This window comes from Triturus cristatus, chromosome 6 (genome assembly GCF_964204655.1).
Source record: "Triturus cristatus chromosome 6, aTriCri1.1, whole genome shotgun sequence".
Lineage (NCBI taxonomy): Eukaryota > Metazoa > Chordata > Amphibia > Caudata > Salamandridae > Triturus > Triturus cristatus.
The window spans coordinates 424,926,106-424,953,400 of record NC_140589.1 but is presented as its reverse complement, the minus strand read 5'-3'; the positions used below and the strand labels follow the sequence as shown (position 1 = coordinate 424,953,400).

The following is a 27,295-nucleotide window of genomic DNA, read 5'->3' as shown; positions in this document are numbered from 1 at the left end:
CAAGTGTAAAATCTTTCTACAGGAAGTAGTCCGGGGTGCGACGACCTTGCCATTTAACAAACTCCATGTGCCCTGGTTTTCAGTCTCTAAAGAGGTGGCTTCTAACAGCACCAGATTGTTAAAGTGGTGAGAGCACAGGCAGCCTGAGCCTTGATTATACCATGCCCACGCCGCAGGTGTGCCAAACTAAGTATATTTACAATGTAAAGGTATCCAGTCCTGCTTGCAGACACCCAGCATGCCTAAGCCATGGTGCAACTCGTACACATACCATGGTGTGAATGATACGCGGGAATAAATAACCGTCATGCTAAGGCCATCTGGGGCGATTATGGCACTATATTTACCAAGGATAGAACACCTTTATGGCGTCTCCATTGCTGTTGGTCTGTAGGCTGCTTCCAATAACAAACCTTTTCACTATCCCTCCACCAACTATTGGGCATAAACTGAATCTATGATATTAGTGCAGAGCTTTGTGCATAGGTAATGTATATGTATCTGGGAGCCATGTGCCACGCCTCCTTCCCTACACATACGCGCACTCCCACCAGTTACTTTATTTAAAAATCAGCAAATTGTTGTGGACAGACTGACCAATGCCCGAGGAGTTGTGGCGAGGGAATAGACCGAGGGAATGAGCCTAAGGATCAAAAGAAACTGAGTCCCCATAAAGGTCCTTTATCAGATCCTTACTTTCTGTCTCTCCCCATTTCCCTGTGGGTCGATTTCTCTGAGAACGTGAAACGGGAGAGGACGAGAAAGGCAAACAGGTGGGCGACAGCTCCCTCCTCAGTGCAGCATCACTCTGGGAAGGAGCTTTAACAGCCGTGCTTGGCAGTATAGGTGTGAAGTAGCTCATGGAGATGGCCGGCATATGAGCATGCCTGATGCCTGGAGATGCCACTGCTCCCCCCGGTTTAGCACTGGAGCAGTGTGCCCTGATACTCTATCCAAATGGACTTCAAAAATAGCATAACATTGTTTGATGCAATTTTTTTAAATTTTTTATTGAATTTTCATTCACAAACCATTACAGTGTGTAGCAAGTATAATTAGCAGCCTGTCCTCATATCTAACAGAGAAAAAGAAAACAAAAAAAACATTAAGGGAAACACAACTGTACACTTCGTATTATTAAGGATCCCATTCGACCATTCATCCTGTGCTGCCTATTTCCTGCTACATTGGAATAAAGACGAACAATATTCAAAAACGTATCTAAATAATTTAACTGTAAACAAACCCCCCCTCTCCCCCCTTGGGTCACCTGGATATACACCACCCGTTCATCATGTGCCTCAAAGTTGTTATTAGTTCCAGCCCATCCGTGGGCTCACCAGCCCGCGGTAATCTATACGGTATCACAGTCCTCCAGTCCCTGGCGGACAATTTGTGTCCTCCCCCCCCCCCCCCTCCCCCCGTGAGCTGCGAAAGGGAACCCTCCTTCTCTTCCTCCAGCGGGACCTCTGTTATCATACCCTGCCATGCTCTCACATCTTCTAATTTCTCGTCCTTCCGGACTTGTCGCATGCGAATCAATTCCGCTGTAGCTCATTCCACCAAATCTTTAGTCCCGTTTTTTATTGTTGGTGGCTGTGCGCTCATCCAGCTAATTGCTAGCCGTCTTTTTGCTAACACTAGCCCCAGCTGTAGAAATCGCCTCGTAAGCTTTTGCACTTGGGCCTTGGTATTAGTCCCAGGAGCATCAGTTGGCCGGAGTGCTGAATCGACCACCCCGTTTCGTGTTTCAAGTGTTCTACGACTGCCTCCCAGAATGGGGTCACCCTTGGGCAGTCCCAGGTCATATGTAGAAATTTAGCGTCAGTTGAACCGCAATTGGGGCATTGTGAGGAACTGTCCGGACACATTTTATGTAATGTGTGTGGAGTTTGATATAGTTGATACACTATATTGAATTGAGTTAGCCTAAATCTTACATTCGAGCTGATCTGTTTAACCTCTGCGTGCACCCTACCCCACTCTGCTTCAAAGACGCGTCAAGTAAGCCGTCCCATCTGCCCTGCACTGCTAATGGGTCTACAGCCAGATGCTCCCTCAACGTCTTGTATATATGTGACACTAATCTACGGCCTCCAGCCATCATGACGACGGTCCTGAAAGTAATGGTGATGGGTGGCTCTTCCGGGAATGATGGCCATATCTCCCTCGCAGTCGCCGAGATCTTGGCATACTGGAGGTATTGGCCTCGACCCAGGTCAAACGACGACACAGTCTCTCCTCGTGTGAGGAAATGTCGATCCACATACAAGTCCCCCATAGTGGCACACCCTCCTGCTGTCCACCGAGTGATGGGCATATGGTGAGTTAATTTCTTAAACGGCGCCACTGCCCATAATGGGGCCTTCGGGGCGTACGGCCCTCTCTTCAGTACTGTTTTTACTGCATATTCCCATATAATGGCCACCTGCATAATAGTGAGGTGCGCCGGGGCTCGTGATCCCATAATGAGGAGCTCCGGGAGAGGGGTCTCCCCGTATGTACCCTCCAACAGACGCTTCTCCCAATTATCGCTTTTGTCTAGCCAGTGTGTCGCATGCTGTAGTTGTGTCACTATGTAGTAGTGTATGAATCTGGGTATCTCTAGCCCCCCGTGCTCCCATGTTCTCTGCAAAGTGTGTAACTTCACTCGTTTTCGTTTGGAACCCCACAGGCGGTCCAACAATAGTCGATCTAGACGTTTAAAGTACATCCATGGGATGTGATAGAGAGAGTTCTGCAGGGTATAAAGGCATTGTGGGAGAACCACCCTTTTTATCAGGGCAATCCGCCCCATCAGTGACAGCGGAAGATCTCGCCAGAACCTAATGGAGTTTTGAACCCCCTCTATGCATTTTCCCACATTATGTTGATGGTATGCATCTGGCGTGTGTGCCAGCTGGACCCCGAGGTAGCGGACCATATCATTGACACAGCTCATTCCCACTACCGGCAAAGCCTCTAGTCCCGCACCCCATGGGGAAAAATTTAGACTTCCCCGGGTTAAGGCAGAGTCCAGAGATCATACCGAAACAGGTAAGTTCCCGTAGAAGCTCCGGGACCCCTGTTTCTGGGTGTCTGAGATATACCATTGTATTGTCTGCATACATAGAAACAACATGCACCGACGCACCTAGTCGTACGCCCCGGCCCTCCATTCGTCGTCTAAGGACTATCACCAGCGGCTCCATCACTGGAGCGAAAAGGAGCGGCGACAGGGGGCAACCCGGTCGCGTACCGCGCTGGAGCTCCAGCTAATCCGACACCTGATTCCGGAGGCGGATTCGAGCTGTAGGGTTACAATAAAACAGCCTCAACCATCGCATATAGTCGTTTCCTACTCACATCTGGGCGAGAACCCACAACATATACTCCCACTCAACAGTATTGAAGGCCTGCCGAATATCCAAAAGACAAAGCCCAGTCAAACTGCTCAAGATCCGGTGCATGGCATGGGAGTGCAAGTCTACGCAGGTTGTGGGTGGTATTTCGAGTGGGAATAAATCCAGACTGGTCGGGATGTACCAGCTGGGTCATATATGGCAAGAGTCTGGCCGCTAGCACACCGCTTAACACCTTCACGTCAATATTTAAGAGGGATATGGGCCTGTAGGAGCCCGGGGAATGTGGATCCCTGTCTGGTTTAAGGATCATGGAGACCAGTGCCTCCATCATAGATTTGGGAAGGGTCCCCTTCTCTAGGGCCTCTGTGTACACTTCAAGAAGGCGGTCCCCCAACTCAACGGCAAAGGTCTTGTAGAACTCAGTCGGAAGACCGTCACTTCCGGGGCATTTCCCATTTTTCAGCTGCCGTATTTGCGTCAGCAGTTCCTCCTTAGTAGGAGGCACCCCCAGGGCCTCCGCCTCGTCCTCACTGAGTGTGGGAAACTGTATACCTGCAAAAAAGTCTTGAAATGCATGAGGTTCATCGTGGAGTACCGACGAACATGTGTGTTTCAGGTGTGTTGCGAATGCTTGGAAAATCGCCTCCTGTGTGTGCAGCAATGCTCCGCTACTGTCCCGAAGCTGTATGACCGGAGCGTGTTCCGTCTCTGTCCCCCTCTGCGTGTAGTCTCTGCCTATACGTAGTGTACCTGTACTTCTCTAGGCGGGACCAGGCATCGACCTGCTCTTCCTGAACCCTCCCCCACTCATCTCTATTCTCCGGGGTCTGATGCAGCGTATCCTCCAAGATCTTCAAGCGCTTCTCTAGAGAGTCTATGTCCGCTAAGAGCTGCCGATGCACTCCATAGGCTGTCTTCATACAGACCCCCCCTAATGACAACCTTCATAGCCTCCCATTCCGTATACATCATACCAATGGACCCCCAATTCTCTTCAAAATAATATTGCAGAGCCTCTCTAACCACCCGTACAAAGGCCCTCGTCAGCAGCAGACTCGACTACGGAAACGCCCTCTACGCGGGAGCCCCGACCAAGCTCAACAAACTACTACAACGCATCCAAATCGCCTCGGCACGACTGATCTTCGAAGTACCATGCCACGGCCACATCACCCCCCACCTGAGAAACCTGCATTGGCTCCCCGTCAACAAGAGGATATCCTTCAAGCTCCTCATCTACGCACACAAGGCACTCAACAAAGACCGGCCCAGCCTACCTCAACAGACGACTCTCCTTCTACATCCCCAACCACCAGCTACGCTCCGCCGACCTCTCACTAGCCACTGTCCCGCACACCCGAAGAACAACCACCGGCAGGAGATCCTTCTCCCACCTCGCCGCCAAGACATGGAACACCCTCCCACTGAGCCTACGACAGCTCCAAGACCTGCTGCCCTTCAGGAGGACACTCAAGACCTGGCTGTTCGATCAGTAGCGCGCCCCAGCTCCCCCAGCGCCTTGAGACCCTCGCTGGTATGTAGTGCGCTTTACAAATGACTGATTGATTGATTGACTGATAACCACCGCCTCAAAGGTCATAAATTTAAACACTACTTGGGAAATTATGGTCATACTTTCTGGGGAGGGAAACGCTTTGGTCAGCCTGCAATCTTGAAATGCGTTTATGAACTGAATGGTCTTGGAAGGAGGAGTTGGAAAAGTTCACTTAAAATCCAAGTTTGTAAAAGGGTCCAAGGATCATGTGTAGTCCAGACTATGCTCTCTCCATTCACAGTTCTAACGAGACAGCCATCTTGATACGGGAAGCTATGGTCCATCAGATGCAGCAGCAAGGGCTCCACCAGGGATAAGCTCTTGGTGAAGACATGAGAGACAGGACTAAGTTAATAGTAGTGCCGTGTACTGGATGAGTTGACTTTCCATCATAAAAGTAAAGTAGATCTTGAATTTGGCTCGGGTGAGTACATGGACGATGGCACAATGAATGTCCACTGAGCACACTTAGTCATAGCTTCAACTTGACCAGCACTGGCTAAGGTAGTAGGGATTTAAGATAAAGCCAGCCCTCCTATGTTTTTCATTACAAGAAAATAAAGTAATATATTGGATTCCTTTCTGGGTTTGGCAACCCCTCAAGTGGTCCTAAAAGGAGGTGCCTTCATATCTTTTTCAACATTTTCTTGTATGCTGACTGAAGCAGTTCAGGTTCTAAAGTGTGCTGATTCTACTGAAATACTTAAAGCCTCATTATTGCCAATATGTCTAACATATGATGCTAATAAATTTGGCATGTGGGGATTCTTAAAAAATACACTGTGTATAATATGTCTCCTGATTTCATGCTTATGCTCTCAATATGCTTTTACTGAGTTGTGCAATTATTGTGTTCAACTTATTCTGCACTAAATTTGCTTACAATAAAGCCTTCAAAAAGTAAGTATGGAACGTGTGTGTAGTGTGTGGATGGTGTGTGTGGTTGGTGTGCGAGTGGTGTGTGTGAGAATGTGTGTGTGGCAAAAGCTTGCCTGAATTCTTAACAATAAATATGTCCGACAGTCCCAGGAATTATTGCGTGCCCACTTTACATTTTTCTCCAGGTAAGTTGAGGGAGATATATGGATCTGTCCCTTCAGCTCAGAATTGGTAAGTTGGCCCAAACTTGTACTTTCAAAAGTTTATGTTTACATAATCCTTTTAAAAATGTAACAATGGTAAATTAAAAACCCTTTGTGCATCACTCAGCATGTTCATGTACAGGTATCCATAGTTTCTCCTTCCTACAGGAAGTACTCAAAGAAGACCACCCCTGTGGGCACAAGGGTGCTTATGCAAGGGTGGCAATCTTGTTGGAATATTATCAAAGTATTCCTAAATGGCTCTCCGTGTGTGCACATGCATGCTGGCACACAAGTGGTTATTGTGATATATATTTTTTTAAAACTAACTTTATGTAATGTAAACAATGTTGGCAAAACCATTTGATCTGCGCCTCATTAAAAAGGTGAGCCCTACTGACAATACTTATTTTGAAGGGGCTAATACAGTACCTATTTTTGTTATTGGGATGGTCTCTTCGAAGAGAAAAGAACCAAAAGTTAATCAATTTAACAAATCAGTTTGCAATAAATTCACTATTTTTGGTAACAAACATTGATTAATTACACTTCCTTTTTTTGCAATTGCAGAGCGATAGTCACAAATTAAAATAGGAGATAAAAGTATATTTGTGTTCCAAATCCTGCGAGCATGCACGAAGAAGGCGTTACTACTGGTTATTGACTTCTTGCTATGTTTTCTCTTCAGTTCTGTGATGTCTCAGCTTCTGGACTGGAGATGTCCCCCCCAGACCTGGCTAGTTTGTCTGCCAGGTAAGCTGTGATCCTGTTGTTGAGGTCCTTATCAGTGAAGCAGTTGGTCTTGAAGATGGTCCGAACTAGTAAAGGGGGGGCTTTAAATTTACTGCGCTCTAATTTTTTTGAGCCGCTGCTGAGATATGCTGCTGTGTGTTGGGTACTTTTCAGAGGTGCTAGTGTGGTATCAGGGAGAACGTGAGCAAGACACTTCCTCTTCCCAAATGAGAGAAGGCTTATCCAGATAACTTCCGTGAGAAAACCTCTTTTGATTTTTTCAAGAGGGAGAGTTGGAACCAAGCATCTTGGTCTTCCTGGCAATGTGTTGGTTGAATGAATAGACTGCGTCGTGGGTGGCTACCTTGAATCTAGCATGGACTGCAAAAATGATGGGGGGGAGATGAAGCCTGTTTTTAATAAAATTCTTGATATTGACATATTTTGGTCAAGACTGAAATGAAAGAGAATGAGACTGTCTATAGCATAATACATCTTTTGTATGGTATACACATCACATATTGAACATGTCAAAGTAATTAAGAAGCATAAATATGAAAGTAATTCTACCTAGGCCCCTTGATGACATCTGTCCTGCTATATCGGCTCCTTTATCCAGGAACAGAAGTCCAGGCCCTTTGTCCATTCATGTAACTGTGGGGCTTTTATTAAAATCCAGAGCAGAGGTGCCTCTTTTAGCAATGAGAGTACCAACCCTATCAGTGTGTGTTCTTCTTGGTTGCCAACCAATTCTCCAAACATTCCAAGCAGTCTCACTTTGACACTTATCCAAAATCTATGACAATAACTGAAGTATATTCTGCCAATATGTCATACCATATGAAAGAAGTGCCTGTTTCGGAGGCACACCTAGGACACCCCGGTGAAGAAATCCTTCTCATGCTCCACACAGTGTGGGGTGGAATATGTCCTATGTTTTAGTAATTTAGTTGGATCAAACACAATTTTGAAAACATGTTCAGCTCCTTTGGCACCATTTGTGCATCTCACCATTCTGACTTGTCCAAAGGGCTCAGGTTTTCCTCCAACCTAGAACTCAATTTGAAAAACATGCCTGGGACATTGGACACTAAGGAGCGATAATGTCTTGATACGTCTCTTTTTCGCAATCGGTTTACTGTGATTTTGGACTCTAAGGTGTTATTGTCACAAAGGTATCCCTGCCTCTGACCGATGGACTCAAAGGGTATGCCTCAATTGAGTAGATTTTGGACTTAGAGAAGCTTAAATTTCTACTGTAATGTTGCAAATGGTTACATGTGGTCTCACTCCGCGCCATCTCTCAATTTCCCAAATCTCATCACTGAGGTGGATTGTCAGAGCCAAATGCTATGCCACAGTGAAGTTTCTTTTGTCATCTGGCCCCAACAATCTATCCAGCGAAGGGCCTTATTCTAGCAGTCGAGAGCCACCCTGGTCATTGCTGGGAGAGTCGTAGGAATAGTACAACCATGTGGAATATAGAAGTCTTTGGAGATGCCTACCTTTTAACAGAGCAATCTAGAGTGAAAAGGTTGGATGGTCCCTATGTTTGGAGAACCTGCCATCTATATTGACTAGTTGAGTGGTCCACCATTCCTAATATGCTTTCAAATACCGACAGGGTGCATGTGGTAAATACAATCCTCAGGAGCTTTACAGCCCACAGGACTGAAGGTGCCATTACATGTAGCCTTTTGAAAAAGCACTGGGGATCTCCGATGGGACATTTTGCAGGATATAAAGAATTTTCAGGAGAATAATCATTTTGCACTGTGCTACCCTTCTAAGGGGGGTAAATTATAGTTTGCTCCAGTATGTAAAGTCTTTCGTCATTTCCTCTGTGGCTACCCACCAATTTAAAATGATATTGAATTCTGCATCTTCATAAATGGCTGGTATCATGACCAACTTCCCCGGGAAGTGACGGGCAAAGTTAATTTGGTGCAATACCCGGTGGAAAGGTCACTTGTGTGACTCAACTGTTTTCAAAGTCCTAAAATACCTAAAATACTCACACCCTTGCCCCGCGGCCCCTTCCCCCTTTCTGCCACCCAGCTGCGCTCTCCCTCCCCATCCCCTATTTAATGGCGGGCGCGCCTAAGGCAAGCTCGTCTGCAACCGGACCACGACCAGCGCCAGGGACCCTGGACCTCCGACCATCCACCACTACGACTCAGCCGCCCTCCTCACACTCAACCCCAAAAAAAACGACGGCCAGCATTCCACACCGAACATGACCCACGGCCAGTTCTCCTGCTGCCACTGCCGCCAGACATTCACCACCACCCCGCCAACAACGCTGACACCCCAAGATGCATCCTCCTCAACGTGCACTCCATGCACAGAAGCACTGTAGAGATCTGGAACCTCCTAGACACCTTCTCATCCTACGTCACCATCTTTACAGAAACCTGGACCAACGCCTCCTCCGCCCCCGACATCGCCATCGCCATCCCGGACGGATACAAGATCCAGAGGAAGGACCGCCCCAACCACGCGGGAGGAGGACTCCCCATTGCGCACAAAAACTCCCTCCACCTCGAGCGAAACCTTTCCTGCCACCGAACACCTGCACTTCCAGGTCCAGACCAGCCCCAACTCCACACTCCGCAGCACCCTCACCTACGGACTCCCTGGCCCCAGGGCCCTCTTCACCAACACCATCACTGACCTAATCGCGCTCCACACCATCGCCTCCATGGACTACATACTCATCAGAGACCTGAACTCCCACCTCGACAACCCCAGCGACCCCAACTCCACCACCCTCCGGGAAAACCTCGCCAATATCGGACTGAAACAACTCGTCACCACACCCGGCCAAAAGGCAGGACACACCCTCAACCCCCATCTTCGCAGGAGGAAACAGCATCCATTTCAGCCACACCACGCAACCCCCATGGACTGACCACCACTGCATACACTTCCTCGTCGACAAACCCAAGCCGCCCAAACCCGCTCCGCGCCCTCAGCGAAGGAACTGGAGCAGTCACCGAGGAGCAGCTCATCTCCACCCTCAATGCAACACCCACACCGCTGCAACCGACGTCAACCTCGCCGCCAGGGAATTTCATGGGTCTCCAACTGCACAAACAAGCTTGCCCGCTACGCAACTCTGACAGACAGCACCCCAGGAAAGCCACCTGGTTCAACACCGACCTGCAAGAAGCCAGACGTACCTGCAGACGCCTCAAGAAGAACTGGAGAAACAGCAAGACTCCTGAAAACCACACCGCCTACAAAAACGCCATGACTTAACCACCAACACATCAGAACCACCAAAAGAACCTTCATCCACAACAAAATCCTCGCCAACTCCAGCAACTCCAAAGAACTCTTCAGCTTTATCCAGGAATTCATCAAACCCCCCAGCGAAACTACGGACATCACCCTCTCCCAGGACCTCTGCAACAAGCTCGGATCCTACTTTCACCTGAAGATCAAAAACCTCTATGACAACATTAACGACCAAACATCTGACTCCGCAACCATCCAGCCCCCCAACACCAGCCAGCCCACCATTTCCGCCTGGACACTGGAGCCAACTCCACCCTCGACCCCTCTCAATCTGGATTCCGCAGCAACCACAGCACAGAGACCGCTCTACTCGCCGCCACAGACTATATCAACACTCTCCTCGACCTAGGCCACACTGCAGCACTGATCCTACTCGACCAGTCAGCATCTTTCAACACCGTCTCCCATCGCACACTCGCCACCAGACTACACAACCCCGGCATACAGGGGACAGCCCTCGACTGGATCTGCTCGTTCCTCACTGGCAGAAGCCAAAGGATCAGACTGCCACCCTACCTCTCCGAACACATGGAAATCAACTGCGAAGTACCCCAGGGATCATCTCTCAGCCTAACCCTCTTCAACATCTACATGAACCCCCTCGCCAACATCGTCAGACAGCATGGCCTCAGCATAGTATCCTACGCCGACAACACCCTGCTCATCCTCGCCCTTGCCAAGGACCCCACCACCACCAGACTCAACTTTCAGGAAGGAATGCAGGACGTCGCATCCTGGATGAGCAACAGCTGCCTAAAGCTCGAGTCATAGAAGATGAAAGTCCTCGTCCTAGGATCCACCCCATAAGGATGGACCACCACCTGGTGGCCCACTGCCCTCGGCAGCCCTCCGACCCCAACAGACCACACCAGAAACCTCGGCATCGTGCTCGACTCCTCCCTCTCCATTAACCTACAGTTCAATGCCGTCGCTTCCAGACATTTCAACACCCTCTGCATCCTCTGTAAGACTTTCAAATGGATCCCCCCCAGAGTCGGGCAAGATAGTCACCCACGCACTCATAACCAGAAGACTGGACTACGGAAACACCCTCTACGCCGGCATCAACAAGTCTCTACTCAGCAAGCTCCAGATGGTACAGAACACCGCCGCCAGACTCATCCTCAGCAACCCTCGACACAAGCACATCATTTAGGGTCTAATGAGGTATGCATAACAAATGGAGTGGGGGAAACATGTCAGACAAATGATAACACAACACAATGGCGACTTAAATAAGGATGGCTGGTACCGAAGGGAGAGGAACGCCGACAAGGCTGATAGGTATCCGTTGACAGTCCCCCACTGCACAACCTTGCTGGGCTATTGATAAGGCAAACAGGAGTGTGAGAAGTTGGCCTGGTATATGCTGTTCACTAGTTATAGTGGGCACCTTGCACCAGTCCAAACGACCCTTATTGATGATTAGGTTAAAGACAACCTTTATTGAAAGCTATCCTAGTGGTAGCTATGGAGAGCAGCCTTCGGGCTAAGTCTCGAAGGAATGTAAAGCAGCTTGGTTTACCAGATTATAACCTTCTGAATGACCAAATGAAAGGAGAACCACACAAGATATAGAAAAAATATATGTATGTATTACTAAACACTCTCTACTAACCTCTTTATGAGATTAGAGCACAAGATACACAATATTAAAGCACTAGAACAACAGTAAATAGCACAATACATAGTGGGCCCCGGGGGAGACCAAACCATTTATTAAGAAAGTGGTATAACAACCACAACTTGACTAGACACAGTGCCTAGAGCACGTAGAATCGCTAGGACCCCAAGGAACCACCCAAAGTAGGGACACAGGGGACCCACGGGGGACGAGTGAAGTGTGAGAACAAAGCCGCGAGCTCCGTACAATCCTCTGTGAAAGCTGCGGTTGGAATTTTAAAGATTAAGGACACTTAGGAGAGGACTTTGAGCAAACCCTTTCAAACTTAGAAGGTTCTAAGGCCAGCACCCATGTGAGGACCGGAGAACTCGTGTTACCTAACCCAGGGAAGCTGGGTGCATAGGTGTCAAATGGTGTCGGGAATCTTCGTCGTTTTCAATGACGTGATGCTGCAAAGTGCTCCTGCCGGGAAGATGAGAAGTGTCCGGTGTGATCCAAGCCTGGATCGGAGCTGAGAAGAACCTGAAAGCAGAGGGGACAGAATCTGGGTCACTTCAGGGTGACCAGGGGCTCGGTAGACGAATGCCCACCGATGTCAGGTGTTTCAGGTGAGATGAGGTGAAGCTTGACTCTGCAGCCACAGGTACCAGGAGATGTCGACGACGACCAAAGTCCGCAGGCTAGCTGTCCCACGAAGGATGTCGAGTGCTGGTGGGGTCAGTGTCTGGATTGGAGAACAACAAGCCTTGGCAACTGCAACCCACGCGGTTAGAGAAAAGATGCTTCGGTTAGGACCAGCAAGGTTCTGGGAACTACCAAAGCGATGGAGAGTCAGGGCACATCTGGAGCAACCAGGAAAGCCTACTGAAAGTTAAAGTTCCCTTCTCAGGGACCTACAGGTCGACGGACCAGGGATCGCGAAAGGACCTCGAGAGGAATCACAAAATACCAGCCCACGGAACAGTAGTGGAGTGTAGGCCGGTAAGCTTCAGTGGAATCACTGCTCAGGGTCTGGACTACAAGTAGCCCAAAGCACAGCATCAGGGATCGCCAAAAAGCATATGCTGCTGCAAATGTGCACGTTGTCCAGGGGTATGGGTTGCACAGTCCCCACGAGGGCTGCGGGTGTCTCAGGTTTGCTGAGAGCACTGGTAGGCCTAGGGGAAGCTTGGGAACCCACCTCCTGTGTTGCAAAATCTTCGGAGTTCATCAGGAGCTGCGTAAATGCAAACCGGTCGGATGCGTTTCAGGTGCCCGCCTTGCTTGGGAGTAACTCCTTTACTCCAAGGGAGATTCTTCGGTCATCCAACGTAGTGTAGATAGTTGAAGTACTTGGTTTCTGGAGCAGAGTTTCGTCCAGCTAAATCTAAAATCCTGTAGCCAGGGTTTCCTACTTTATATCCAAGGAAGGGGTGGAACAAACTCTGAGGACCTACCTATGGGAGGGTCAGGACAGAGCGGTGGCTACACCCATGTCCTTTGTCCAGTTTCACGCCAGAGCAGAGGCTGATGGCCCATACAACCAGTTTGGGCTGGACTATGCACAGGGACACCAAATGTGCCCCCAGTGCAGACATCAAAGCACTCAGAGTGCATCCACCCAGCCCCAATACCCTAAAGCCTGTCTGGGAGGTGGTTACACCTCCCTGAGACAGGAAACCTATTGTCCAGCCTCCCCTGCCGGAGTTTCGTCCAGCAGCAGGAGGGCAGACTCGGGTCTGTGGCTGGCAACATCCATTTTGTGATGCAAGGGTCTGTGAAGTTGGTACCGGGTGTACCAGTGCGGTCATATTTCTTCCTCTAGTAGGGTAGAATCATACCTCCCACACCAGTTACTGGAGGTATGATTCCAAGGTGTTTGACACCAAACACGACATGTTTCCATGCAGCTGTTTTAAAGTTAGCATTTACTGCGAGGTTATAATGCACTTAAGAGTATATGGTTGGCTGCATCACAAACAACCCTGGAATATAGGTTCTGAAAGCTGCAGAGGGGCTCTGCTCATGCATGGGCACCCTCTCACATAAATCCCAGCACCCTGCCTTCAGAATTGATAAGGCCTGCCATAGGGGTGACTGATAGGTTTATATGTGCAGTGATAAGGATAGATATAGTGAACCTATATCTAAATAAGGGGTGCTGTAGCAGACCTGTTGTGTCATTTTGAATGGTCTCCCAGGGGTGGCATAATACATGCTGCAGACCCTGAGAGGCCTCTGGGGTACCTATGCCCTGGGTATATAGTATACCATAAATTAGGGACTTATAAGGGTACCCCAGAATCCAATCTGGAGTGTACCTAAAGTACATGAACAAACAACCAATTTAGGGAGAAAGCAGATAGACTAGGGTCCTGATTAGCAGGATCCCAGTCAAACTAAGTCGAAAACCAGCAAAAACCAAGCAAAAAGTGTGGGTAACCATGCAGTCAGATTCCGCCTTCCTACAATGGAGGATGTCAGACAATTGGATTTTTAAGGTATTCACATTGTTTCGAAAACATCAAGCGAGTGTACCTCCTTGGTGGAATGGCGATGAGCAGATAGAATGAGAACTACCACTTAGCAAATAGGTATAAGGAGCCTGTGGAAGTTGAGGTGCAGCACTTGACCCCTCCAACTGAGAGAGAAGGTCCACTCCATTTTCCCAGTAAAAGAGGTGGAACACAGGGGGGAGAGATGCAGAAGGTCTGCATACCACAACCTTCTTGGCCAACCCGGTGCAATGAGAGAAACTTGGGCCTGGTCATGGCAACGTTTCTTCAGAACCCAAGGAATTGCGTATGGGAGGAAAGCCACAGTGAAGAGGAAAACTCCACTCCAACCAAAACGCAAACCACAAGGCTCCTTGAGGCAGATACCGGAAGGCACAGAACTGTGGGAAATGTGTTTTGCTGCAGGTACCAAACAGATCAACCTGAGGGGTAACCCACTGTGCAAAGATGATAAGTGGAGACATCACTATTTATACCATATCCTACAAATACCTTATTTCGATCACAAAGATCCTCAAAGCACAAAAAAGAACATGAAGATACAAAATACATAAATAAAAACAAACCTGCAGTTGACATTAAAAAATACCAAATCGAAAAAGTATGAATGTTAATGATAAAAAGAAGGAATGCTTCCTACAGACTAAAAGCCGCAATCTACGAGTTAGTTAATAGCTTGCTAAAACAATCTTCACATGACATATAAAACAAATAGGTTTGGGGTTAGAAATACGAAGCCTTTGTCCCAATAGTAGATACCATATGCGGAATGGGGTCCCAACGACCCCACAACCACATGATTTCATTGGCACTTGGTACGCCTAATCCAGAAGGACATAGGAATGTTGCCACACCAAAGACACTAATCTACTTGTACTTGTTTTCAGGATTCTAAAGGTAACAGAGTGACTTGTGGTGCCTAGATTCCTGTAAAGGGGCACAATCCACTTGACCCGAAGCCTACTGTACTAAGATCAGAAAATCAGCATGTGTTCCAGCATTACATTATCCTCTGTGCATGCCAGGCAATGGTCATCTCCCTCCCTCTGGTCATGCCATTTTGCTCTAATGGCTTTAATTGGGAGGGTGCCATATCTAAACTGCAGGTATAGTTTACGAGCTAGAGTTGGTACAATTTTGTCAATGGTTGCCTCATAACACAAAGAAGGTTTAAAATCAATAAAGGACATTGTGAGGCTGCCTTTGCTCATAGCCAAAGTAGCTACAGCCTCCCAATACATGTTTTAATCTGGTCTCTGGAAAGGGCACACAACAGCTCGGGAGAGGACCAATAAATGACTTGACCCAACTTCAGCAGAAGCGATTTTAAGGTGCAAAACCACAGCATCTTCTCTACACACGATGGGGTCATAAGATTTCTGGCACCATCACGATAGGATTCAAATTCAGCAGTGGTCCACAACCAGTACCAAAAAAATTAACAATCTGCATTCAATTTTATGTGGCACCTTTCACTGGGTAAGATTCAGATATAGGGGTGTAAAAGGAGTACTCATGGGAAGAGAAAATACGGTCCTCAAAAAACTATGTTCCATCATATCAGGACTGATTGATTTAGAGGAGCCCCCTAATTCAGAACCATAAATAACAGGCCTAATAGCCTTGACATTTTAGATCTCAAGGGCTGGGGCAACCCTTTGGTAGACAGTCTTACGATGGACCTTTGCTATATTTGCAGTCTGCTCGGTGAGCACTAAATGAGACTGTTCCATTTGGGGTGGCCAGCTCAGGTTGGGTGTCATTCCGATACCTAGATATTCAAAATCAGACACCAGTTAAATGCATGTATTAACCACTATTTATAATCAAGTTGACATAGACTGAGGCTGTCTGCCTTGGTGTAGGTCTAGAGACACTACTGTCGTCACGACCTCCATGCAATTGTGTCTCCCGACATCGCCGGAGGAAGTCTCCAAAGTTGGGGATGTAAAGAAGCAAAGCTACTTTTGCAGCCTAAGATTACTGAGAAAATTGCCGACAAAGGATTGACAAAATATGCGGGTTGGATCATATCTAATTCTCTCTTTAAAATGTATGCTACTTAAGATTTTGGTATGTCACAGAGGGCATTCTTGGTCTTCATCATCTTCCTGGACAATATGCATATCAACTTTGATATGTGGCTGCTCTGTGTATGACCTTGTTGTATGCAGTGATGTCATCAGGGGTAAAAAGCTACCCTCAATGCAGGTCCGGGTCCATATCACTCAGGGGATCAACATTATAGCTGATTCACACATCATCTCTGAGCTCAAGATCATAGGGTGTGTCATAAGGATCTGCAGAATAAAGTGGGATGCCCTCTCCGTCAGAAGAGTGTGGCGCCCCTATGGCGAATATAAAGGAGCTGGGGCATGAGGTGGTGGAGGAAGTGATGGTTAAATAGGAGGTGGTGGAGCAGGAACAGGGGTAGTTAGTGCCCCTGTCCTTATGTCTCTTATGCTTTGGAGGTGGAGGAGGCTTCTCAAAAGTCAACTTCCTCTACCTTGGTAGGGACTCTTGTGGGTTCAGCAGCTTTGTACAGATCTTCCGTGTCTGCAGGTGAAAAAAACGATGCTTCTGGCAAACATCTAACTACTACTGTTTACTTTGGATAATAGGTTGCTCTGAATCTTCGGAGTGGCCGCAACAGTGTTTTGGGCACCTAAAGGCATGGAAGAGCAATGAAAAGTTTCCAGATCCAGTCTGTGCCTTGGGATCTTCAAAAGGTGAAGGATCTGCAGGTATAAGTATCAATCAGAAATAAATGCAGCAGTAAGCCTGGTATTCCATCTATCACAGATTCAATAATATAGTTTGACCATAATATGGTGTTTAAAATATGACTACAAAATTATTATGGACCAAAATATCAACAATAAGTATATTGTTATTTATTTTTAACCATCCTATTATACCGAAATATTTAATATTTTTGACTTCAATATTTGTTTCTTTCCTTATGGTATTTTATTGCATGGTTTTATTTTTTATTTATTAAAAGTGTTACTGTAAAATGATCATCATTTATATTCTTATCGGGTTGTTGGGTTTACTGTTGGATATATTTATTTGTATAATTGTTTATGACATGTTGGGGTTGCTGGGATATTAGTTGGGAAATTATATATTCAAGTCAAGATAAACTTTATTCGGCCAGAGGCCATAAAAGCACACAAAACCAGACCACAGATTTTAAAAATAAAAGTATATAAAACCCATATCGTGGATCCAAATAAAATCAAGAATGTTCAGTTAAATTCATAACATTTTATGAGATTAAAAAGCATTTCTGGGTACAAATTCAGACAGAGCGGAAGGAAAATGACTTAAGTTTCATAACACCTCCTAATTTGAAATTCTGATTTTATAAAAATTGAGTATGGCAAAGCAGACTTCAAGTGAACCTAGTGCCTGCATAAACAAAAGCCCTCCCTTGTACAGTGTCACATTAGCCTTGTGTAGAAGAGGCGTCAAGAAGCGGCGTCTTGGCTCCTGGTACAAGTGGCAAACCAAAAACAAACATTTGCATAGCCAATAGGTCTCGCTTTTGGGACCTTAGAAGTATTTAGTTATGCAACACAATATCCTTGGTGCAACAACATCAACTGTTGCATGGCGAAGCACTTATAAGGTCCCAAAGGCGAGACCTATTGGCTATGCCAATGCTTGTTACTCTTACTCTTGTGAGAATGATCCATGCTGTTTTTGTAAGCTTTATTCAGTTGACTAACCCTATGAGAACAAGAATTATGTTCAATAACATCAGTTTCTAAGCTTTATGCAACACTCAATGTTTAGTAGTAAAACACCCAATACTTAACATGACTCAACAATTTCAAGACCTTCAAAAGACTTCACTTTGCACAATCCCGCACCCTTTCACTGGGTATCAGGGAACACCAACATCATTCCCAAAGTGATTGACTGAGAAGATGCAACCCAGGAAAGACGCCTGGCACTGGTGTGTTGTGTTACTGTCTATTGTACAAAGAAGTGATGTGCTTGTTGTCTCCTCTTCAATTCTTTATAGTCCACAAATGGATCTTCAGCCGGGCCTCACGTTTAGTACAATATATCCTGGCTGCATTCTAGCTTTCTCAGTGTAGGGTGTTAAGAAACGACAAATGTTCTTAAAACTCTTTCATTGTGTCCATTCAGTGATTTAGAAACTGTGCAGCTCCCTCCCGGGCCTGTGGCGAGGAGAGCGCACTGACATATCTGGGCACGAGTACATGGATGTTTCAACAGGATAAAGGCATGTGAGGGCAAGGAAGCACTGACACAAAAATGTGTCAAGTAAAAGGGTGATAAGGCATGTACAGAGCACCATAACGTACATCTTTTACCAGATAACCACAATACTGAAAAGTGACACAACAGCTACACACTATAAACAATCCATTTCTGACGGGCAGACAAGGGCATGCCAATGAAAGAGAGAGAGACTGGCAGACTGAAGCAAACAAAGTCAGGGAGAATGAAAGGCATCAGGGCACTGCTGCCACTTTACCTAAGGTATCCTTAACATCTGGGCCGAATCACAGCAAACAAGCTGCTTTTATTACTTGCTGGGAAGCTGCGTCCCCGAAGAGGCGAGCTGCTTTACGGAAGCATCGCTGGCGTAACGCGCATTAAAAGGTCTCGCTGAGTCAGCGCGTATGCGCTGCTCGGAGAGACTTTAGTAGGTGAGTTTTCAAAGTGCTGCTGAAGGCTGGCGGTTCGCGCATGCACGCTCGCGTCAACGCAAGCTTGTCACCGGCCAGCAGCACTTTGAAAACTCACCTACTAAAGTCTCTCCGAGCAGCGCATGCACGCGGACTCTGCGAGACCTAAAAAGTGTGCACATGAATCAAGCAAGAACGGCCTACACATACTGCCACTCATCCACAGAGCTAAGGGTTGACGTAGCAGTGCTGAGCAACTTGTTGATTTTTTCTTTGCACTCTCCTAGACAGTGACGGCCTGCACTATCTATATACTATGTGCTTTGTTATTTACTCTGGCCATTCACTCTCAGAAGGGTATATTTCGTCTTTTACCTAATGACATAGGATGCTATGTCCAGTTTGATTTCTGTTCTGATCCCGTTAACATAATTTCTTGGTGTTGAAACGTCTATTTACTTACCACAAAGGCTTCAGATTGCCTTTGTGATCATTTTATCTTCGATTTATTTAGATGATTGGTGTGATTTTGGTCATGTCATTCATTGTGGACGTCACATTCTCTCAATTTGTTCAAATGACAAGGAATCACTTTTTCCATTTAGACCACACAGAGGAGACCATGATTCAGGTTTCTGGAAGGTGAAGGAGGAATTCAGATTAATGGAATAACTGTTACTCAGGAATAAATGAATGGTGACAACGGAAGAAATGGGTGGACTGTTTGAGGAGTCTCATTGGGTGCATCTAAGAATGATCAAAACGAATCAGCGTTCATGCTACTAACTAGTAGCCATAACTGGACAAGGAAGTAGAGGGGTACTGAGAGACTGTGCAGAGTGCATAAGAAGTGGTAAATCAGTACAGACTAAAAGATCACTGGTAAGGAATCAATCAGTAGGAAAGGGACAGAGGGATAAATTTGGTTGGACAAAAGGCCAAAGAAAGAGTTAACAGTGGAAGGACAAACAGTGCAGATGGTGGTAAGAGAGATGGAAGTTTCTGAATGCAGTGGAAAAATATAAATATTCATCTATCAAGGTAAACAAAAACCTCTTCAAGCCGATGGAGATAACAGTGGTCAAAGTGTAAAATTTGCAACGATGATGAGCTATATGAATGTGTGCAAAACAGTGTGGAAGTGGATGGAGATGTTTCTGAAGGGAGTAATACATTTATTGGAACTTGTGGAGGTCCCTGTCAATGATATAGCAATAAAATATCTAAGGATTTTACCTACGTTTGTCTAAAGGTGGTGCTTTCGCCAATGAGGCACACTGGTTCCCAGTATGCTCTTTGCCTCCAAAATGCACCCTATAGTCAATATGAAACCTATGGCAGAAGAGGGGATTCAGGATAATCTACCAAACTAGACAGAGCTAATATGGGTTGAAGGATATGCCACCTGCATTAGTGGTGTGATCCTTGAATTTGATAAAACAAACGGAATGTTCTAGAAGTGAGACTCGCTTTCAAACACTCATCTGGCTGGGGAAGTGGTCTTACTGTAAAACATTTTACTGCTGTATTTTTGATGGCTCTATTTTTGTTCCGGGCACGGTTTAGCTGAAAGGGCTGGGAAATCCAGCAGGTAATGGCTACGTAGAAGGTTGGGGCAGAAGTGCAAGAATCCAGTTTATGAGGAGGAGCCTAGCGCGCAACCAAGATGGCCGCGTAGGTGCGAGGCTCCCGAGGACCTCCGTGACCTCCTACATAAATCCTGACAATACCCTGTCCTAGATGAGGGGACTGTGTTGGTGAGCCCGAGCTGAGGTGTCACCCGTTTTCCGCTTCCAAATTGGACCTCGGACACCGGCGGGAGCACCGATTGAGGGTTGCGGCCTTCTCCACGCCGGCCCCCCGGATTGGAGTTGTGGGGCGATCCGGAGACAAAGTGAACAACAGCGGCGGGCAGGGCTGGGCGACTCGCGTACCCCGCACTTTCACTTTCGCTTTTGCACCCTCCTTGCTGCCTAGGCGAGGTTGGGTTGCGGGGCGGTGTGCGGTGGTGTGGCCTCGTTGGGGTGCCCTGCCGGCCCGCCGGCTGTGATCCGTCCTGTGGACCTGTGGTTGCCCCCCCCCCGGAGCCGGTGAATTGGTTTGTCGGCCCTTTCCGAGGTGATTGGCACGATTTGGGGACTGAAACCATGTCCACAAAGCAAGATGGCGACCGGGCAAAGGTGAAATCGACCCGCCGTGGCGCAGCCCATCAGTCCAACAACATGGACCGCTACACTCTCCAGAAGGGATCTCCCGAGGTGCCGCGTAGGTCCCCTGAGGGACCGACTGATGCTCCTGCTCTGCCCGCGGATCTGACCCTACGAGATGTCATGGGCGCCATCGCCGAGATGAAGGCCTCGGTGGACCAGCGCTTTGACACACTGGCGCAGAAGATTGACTCGGTCCTCGTGGATGTTGGCCTGGTGAGGGCCGATCTATCCAAGACCAATGACCGGGTCGATTCTTTGGCTCACACCACCTCGGGCCTCACAACGGATGTTGCGGCCCTCCAAAAGGAGGTGCGCCGGCTTGGCCAGGCGAGCGCCCTGATGGATCGTCGACTGGAGGATTCCGAGGGTCGGGCCCGGAGGAACAATGTCCGCATTGTTGGGGTGCCGGAGGGACGTGAGGAGGCGGCGGCGGACCTGTTTGTGGAGGACCTGATTCTCACCCATCTCCAGCCCCGGGGGCTGAGTAAATTCTTTGCGGTGGAACGTGCCCACAGGGTTCCCGGAGGAAGACCTAAGGCCGGAGCCCCTCCGAGGCCTCTCATTGCCCGGATTTTCAACTTTCGGGACAGAGACGCTATCCTGCAGACTTCTAGGCTACAAGGACCGGTCAGACTCGACAATATGGACGTAAACTTCTATCCTGATTTCACCCCAGCGGTCCAAAAGCAGAGACTGAGCTTTCTCGGAGTCAAACGTCGTCTACGGGACCTGAACCTCAAGTATGCGATGCTTTTTCCAGCTAAGTTGCGGGTGGAGGTGGATGGCCGCACGCACTTTTTTGATCGTCCCGAAGCGGCCGGGGACTGGTTGGACACTTTGTCCGGGGATCGGGGCCGGGGGGGTGGGGGGGGCGCGGTTGGAGGGGAGGGCTCGCCGGATCAGGACTGAGGGACTAATAGTAGGCCTCGCTCTGGACAACATTATCGTCACTTTTGACTGTTCGTGTAAGTTCCCCTCCTGTGGAGGTCGCGCGGGGTCTCTTCCTCCTCCTCTGGGGGACTAGTTAGTTTAATCATCTATGGGGCGACAGGCACACTGCACTTTGGGGGGGCTGTTTGGGCTCATGCAGGGGTGCAGGGAGGGGGGAGTTTTGTTGGGATGGGTGGGTTGGGGTGGGGTGTTGTTCGTTTTTACCGCAAGGCAAACCCTTTCTTGTATTGGTGTTTTTAAGGTGCTCTCGGGGGGACGAATGATGGCTTCTGTATGTGATGGGGAGTAGGGACCTGACGTTGTTGTCTTGGAACGTTAATGGACTGGGGGATAGGATCAAGCGAGGTGTGGTCCTGCAGTATCTGAAACGAATCTCGCCAGATGTAGTCTTTCTGCAGGAGACACACCTTATTGGTAATTCTTTTTGTGCCATGAATCGGCGTGGCTATCGTTTGGTGGCCCACTCGGGCTTCACGTCGGGCTCACGGGGGGTGGGACTCGCTCCCGTTGGAAATAGACGAGGTGCGCCATGATGAGAGGGGACGCTACACTGTCTTGGTGGGGAGAATGGAGGGCAAAGTAGTTGTCTTTGTATCAGTGTACGTCCCACCGGGGTTACAGTCTACCACTTTTGCAGACCTGGGGCGCCTCCTCCTTGACCTTCCGGGGGGGCTTCTGGTGGTTGGGGGGGACTTCAATGCGGTGGTTTCTGGGACCGTGGATCGTCACCCCCCTAGGGACCTCCCCCGGGCACAGGCGTGGCTGTCCGGCTTCTTAGACACACTGGGATTGGTGGACTGCTGGCGCTTAAAACATCCCACGCAGCTGCAGTACACTTTCCACTCGGGTGCCCATGGTAGCCTCTCACGGCTTGATTATGTCCTTGTCCCTGCGGCCTATGTTGGGAGGGTAGGAGAGGTGCGCCATTTGTCGCGGGGTATTTCAGATCACTCCCCGCTCCTGTTACACTTTGATGTCTTCCCGAGGGGGGAGGGCAGGGTAGCTCCAATCAATGCCTGGTACCTGCGCGACCCCACTATTCGCGCTGATTTGATTAAATCCTTGCAGCGGTATTTTGATGAGAATGTGGGGTCCGTCCCTTCGGCTATCTCCCTGTGGGAAGCCTTCAAGACAGTTCTTAGAGGGGAGGCCCTCTCCTTTATCTCCCATGCCCGGAGGCGCGAGCAGGAGGAGGTGACCCGGGTGGAGGCCGAAATTGCTGAATTGGAGGGTGATCTAGAGAGTGGGGTGACGGATGCTGCACTACATGTCCTACAACTTAAGCAGGCGGCCTACAGGGCCCTCGTCACGGAGGCGGCCAGGGGCCTCAGTAGAGAGCAACAGGGGCGACTGTATGATGTGGGTGATAAGGCTGGTAAACTGCTTGCGTGGTTGGATAAGAAGGAGAGAGCGAGTCGTGTGGTCCCGCTGATTGAGAGGATGGATGGTGTGCGTGTCACCGAGCCAGAAGACATTGTCTCTTGTTTCGCGGATTATTTCCGCGATGTGTATTCCCCGGTTTCTCCCTGCTCGGAGGAGGATTCCCATGCCCTGCTTAGGGATATCGCGCTGCCTTCCCTTTCGGTGGAGGACAGGGTGTCGTTAGATGCCGCTCCCACCTCCGACGAAATTGCCCTCGCCATACGCTCGGTCGCATCCGGCAAGGCCATGGGCCCGAACGGCATCCCTATCGAGTTGTATAAGCTGCGACCGGATGTACTGGCACCCCATCTCCGCGCGATGTTCCTGGCGGCCCACTCGCTGGGCTCCCTCCCGCCGGACCAGCGTCTGGCTACAATCGTGGTGATCCACAAGGAAGGGAGACCCCGGGACCGGGTTACATCCTATCGGCCTATCTCGCTCTTGAATACGGAGCCCAAAATCCTCGCCAAGGTGCTAGCCAACCGGCTGGTCGGCGTGGTGGGCGATCTGGTCCACCAAGACCAGTCCGGCTTTATTCCCCATCGCAACACGGCACTCAATCTGCGGCGCTTGCACGGGGTGCTCGCGCGTGTCCCGTTTGTGCGGGAGCCGGCCATATTGGCGTCCTTAGACGCCACCATGGCGTTTGACACGCTCGAGTGGCCATACATTTGGGCGATGCTGGCGAAGTTTGGGTTTGGCCCGGGGTTCATCAGCTGGGTCAAATTGTTGTATTCGGGCCCCTTGGCGCAGGTGGTGGTGAATGGAAGAGTGTCGGTCCCATTCGAGCTGGGACGGGGCACGCGACAGGGCTGCCCCTTGTCGCCGCTCCTGTTTGCGCTGGCCTTGGAACCCCTGGCGGAGTGGCTAAGGTGGCACCCTTCCATCCGTGGTCTCCGTTGGACCCCCGAGTTTGAGGACCGCGTGTCCCTATACGCTGACGATATCCTTTTGTACCTAGCCTCCCCGCGTAAATCACTGATTGTCCTGGTTGATGTTTTGCGCTCATTCGGCCGCAACTCAGGCCTTGTCATCAACTGGGCTAAATCATGTGTGTACGTGCTTTCCGGGGAGGCTCCCGTCCTCCCGCGGGGCTGTCCGATCCAGATTGCCTCTCGGGGGTTTCGGTACCTGGGTGTCTATATTACTCTGGACCCGGAGGCCCGCTACGAGCGGAATTTGCTTCCCCCCCTCCAGCGCTTGAAGGAGGACGTCGCGCGCTGGCGGCGCCTGCCGCTTTCGCCGCTCGGCCGGGCGGCGTTGTTTAAGATGATGTCGTTGCCACGCTTCCTGTACGCTCTCCAGAACACTATGGACTTAGTCCCGGCGCGCTACTTCCGTGAGGTGGAGAGTCTACAGTGCCGCCTGTTCTGGGACGGGAGGCCGCGTATTGCCCTGGCGAAGTTGACGCTCCCATGGTACGACGGGGGGATCGCCCTCCCGGATATTAAACGGTATTACTGGGCCTCCCAGCTAGCTGCAATTAATCATGGCCTCTACGGGCCCGCCTTAAACCCGGCATTTGAAATGGACAAGATGCTCCTGCCCGGTGGCGACTACAATCGAGCGCTCTACTCTGGCGCGCCCGGCCCCCGCCTGACGGGACCTACGCGTGTCATGGTGCGAGTATGGCACGCGGCTAACGCAGCTATGGGGTGGAAGGACCGTTTGACCCGGGCATCACCGTTGTACGCGTCTGAGAGGTTGGGCTCCCTGTGGACCTCGAAGGGCTTCGAGAAGTGGGACACGATAGGCATCAGTAAAGTGGGGGATCTCTGGACGAGGGGGGGATTTAAAACATTTGAGACGCTGCAGACGGAGTTTCAGCTGCAGGGCAGTGAATACTTTCGGTACTTGCAGGTCCGTCACGCACTGGGCTCCGTCTTCCCAGACGTCGCCTCCATCCCGGAGTCTTCCCCCCTGGAGGATAGAGTGCTGGATGGCCACGTTCCGGACAGCACGATCTCCCTTATTTACAAAAAATTGATTAATGACCGCTCGGGCTTGCTGACTGGCCTCCGCGAGGCTTGGGTTGCCGATGGGCTGGAGTTGGATGACGAGGATTTCCGCGGTGGCCTCTCCGAAGGAGGTGGCCATACCGGCTCGCCTTCGCTTCGTCCAGCTTAAGATACTCCACCGGGTTTACATGACGGGGCCAAGGCTTCTGCGTATGGGCTATGCTGAAGATGGGTTGTGTAAGCGTGGGTGTGGTGCTTTGGCGACTTTTTTGCATATTTTGTGGGAATGCCCGAAGGTGGAGCGATTCTGGCATGGTGTGCATGAGGTCCTGCGAGTGGTTACGCATGTTGTGCTGCTGCCTGAAGCGAGGAGATGCCTGCTGAATGTGTGGGAACCAACTGACTACTCGGTTCCGCAGACACGATGGGTGACTCTGGGATATATGATAGCTAAGCGTGACATTGCCCAACTGTGGGGATCCCAGAGGCCCCCGGCGGTGTCGGCCTGGAAAGAACACATGGATTGGTGCATGTTCCGAGAAAAGGTGGTGTATGTGGCGAGGGGTAAGCCTGGGACATGGGTGAAGGTATGGGGCCCCTGGAACGCCTACCGAGGGGGTATCTGCGCGCCACCACTGCTGCCTGCTGCCTCACCAGCTCCGTCCCCTTAGCTGACTCCTCTCCCCAGCCCCGGGCACAGGGTTCCCCCAGTCCTCGATCTGTTCCCCTTCCCCTCTTTAGACTCCTGTGGATGGCTGGGATCCCCCATTCGGGGAGCACGTGCTGTTACTTTCGATTGCGGGTTGCCTTGCGGGTGTGGTTTTTCGTGTTGTTTGTATAAAATGAAACCGTATTGTAGGGTCAGAGTGATGTGGCCCACGACGTTGATACCTCCTGATTTTGCTTCTCTGCAACGCCAAGTGTTTTTGAACGTATGTCATATTCTCCTGTCATTCTAGCGGCCGGCCGGAAGGTTGTAGGCCCATACTTGTATATTCTTGAGATTGCAATAAACGGTTTCAAAAAAAAAAAAAAAAAAAAAAGAATCCAGTTTATAAACAATGTGAAGCTTGGTGTTGTCACATAATGAACACTGCCACCGAATTCCATCAGAGATAGCTCTAAAAGGTTATTGTCGCTGAATGAGAGGGGTCAAACTAGTCCTGCATTTTGGGGTCAAGAGTCTAGTGAACGAGCGAGCCATGCATGTCTAGAAGGCCGTATGCCACACTACAAGACAGTTGTAGCCGTTGACAGTACAGGATAGTTGTAGCAGTTGCACTACAGGAAGCACATTGGAAACAACAAATTAAACTCTTATATTGACAACTGTTTGTGTGTTGCAGGGTTCAGCCTCGCTCATATACACAAAACTAAACTAAAATACGGGCAATGAAAAACACTTGAGTTGTAAAACCAGAGAGCCATCAAATACATGGTACCAACGTAGCAGAGAAGGCAATGACGGAGGTTTATAGTCCTTGCACCTCACTAAAAAGTGAATAGGAAGGAGCCCATTGATAAAGATACCAATAACACAGTGGATGGATCTACTTCACCTCCCAAGACCTCGCAGGTTAGTTCACTGAGGCAATGTGAACGGAGATCAGAACCAAGAATAAACAGTATACCCACTTCCTTTATGAAAAAAAAAAAAATAGAACATATTGGGGATGCTGGAGACATTTAGTATGTGATGTATTCGCTTGTTTTCCAAGTATGCCAATACCTATCCAAGCCCCTCTGTGCCAATACTAGAAAGACACAGAATCACAGTCACGCCAATGAACCTGTTTTTTTTTCCCTATGATGCTTCCCAAAGTATTAATATTTATCCTCGAAATACAGCTTTTACATTTCAAGCATCACGTTCGTTTCCCATATTGCTTACCGAGACGCAACGTCTGAAATTAAGAGTTTATGTTGCTGGCATAAAGCTGAGCCTCGAACAGTAA

At 49.1% G+C, this 27,295-nt stretch overlaps 1 protein-coding gene across 1 annotated transcript in view; it reads right to left on the bottom strand.

The window, feature by feature from the left end:
* Positions 1 to 27,295, bottom strand: part of AGPAT5 (1-acylglycerol-3-phosphate O-acyltransferase 5) — a 638,261-nt gene that overhangs the window by 211,368 nt on the left and 399,598 nt on the right. The gene's annotated exons all lie outside the window — the stretch shown is intronic.